This window comes from Micropterus dolomieu, linkage group LG14, assembly GCF_021292245.1.
Source record: "Micropterus dolomieu isolate WLL.071019.BEF.003 ecotype Adirondacks linkage group LG14, ASM2129224v1, whole genome shotgun sequence".
In the NCBI taxonomy this organism is placed as follows: Eukaryota; Metazoa; Chordata; class Actinopteri; order Centrarchiformes; family Centrarchidae; genus Micropterus; species Micropterus dolomieu.
Window position 1 is genome coordinate 24,890,528 of NC_060163.1, and position 1,524 is coordinate 24,892,051.

Consider the following 1,524-nt stretch of genomic DNA (forward strand, 5'->3'; position numbering starts at 1 on the left):
CTGACCCCGCTAGCTGCTTGGCAAGCTTTATGACGCGTTTTCATTGTGATGTCACAAGTAAAGGAAGTGAAGGGCTGGACTACAAACGAGCTGTTTTCAGTTCAGAGCAGAGCTTTCTGTGGGAGATGGGAACTCCCTTTGGGCTTTTTCACTTTGCAAACCTGTTACATGCACAAAATGATATAACTCAATGAAGGAGAGGGAAAAAGCCAAAAAGCAGAATACCACCTCTTTAACCTATAACAACTAATCGATCTGATGTTTACACTGAAAAGCTTCATCATATTGGAATCTATTCCTCCCCATGAGTTGTACTGTAATCTGTGGAGCCAGTGAGTTCTTGTAAATATTCTTGTAAGACTCAACCTTTTAATATTCCCAGAGAACACCGATATCTGCTAGCCTGATGCCTGAGCTACCGTCTTTACCTTATCGGTCTAACTGTTGTCTCCCTAGCAAAGACAGTAGAATATTCTTTAACATCCACACTCATATGCATTGTATGTTTGACACCAACCTTCTTTTTGAATTAAACTGCCTTCTCTCTTCGGCTCATTTTATGTTTGATGTTAGTGCAAAGGCTTTTGCAGTCCCTGTGATAGCCAATGGGAGCTAATATAGCAGCAGGTTCCTGAGTTTCCAATTTGTACCTTCACACTGTCAGCTAAAAGAGCATAGTGTCAAGATATTTCCATAAAAAACACTGAACAACTACACTTTCCCATCCTGTGTCTCAAAAACGAATAATGGATCCATTTGTCTCTACATGTATGGGAGCTGGGAGTTGTCCCATTGTACACTCTTCTATTCTCTCCATACACGGGACTGACTTCTTTGAATCCTTCCATTTCCCGTCAGCAAGTTTAGCCTTAGGCATGTGTGGACACACCCCTTCAAACAGCTCAGATGGTAATGGAGAAGGGGAACACAGCAACCACAGCCTCCCTTTGTCCAGAAAACCTGCTGGAAACTTTCTTTTTCCTGAAAATGTTCACCCTGTCCATGAGAAACATGAGCTGTGCGATGTATTGAGTCTTTCTGTATGTGTGTAAATAATAGAAAATTTTACATTCATTGCTAGAAAGCACACACAGAAAAATAATTGGCTCCCATCCTAGCAAACAGAATGGGTGCTGTGACTTTGAAGATCTGCGTTCCGTTGGTGACCCAGAGTTCCTTCAGCACCTCACTCACTGTTGTTTGTTTGAGCTTGTCATGCTATTGGAGGGAGGGCACATTTTCACCTCTCGCTCATAAGGTTGGTTTCTTCAGACAGTATGCCAACACTGTCCCCTCTCTTCTTCAGCCATCTGTCGGAAGCTCCGTCTTAAACCGAAATCTTATCCAGTTTTAATCCACTCTTTTTCGTTACATTTTTTATATCCTTTTTATTTAACTTAAGTTTTACGTGGGTTAAGGATTTTAGTCATCCGACATGGATTTTAAGCTAGATGACCGTAAAAACGCGATTAACGCTACTGATCGCAACAAAGCTCCGGTGACTATGCTAGCCGAGATAACTCT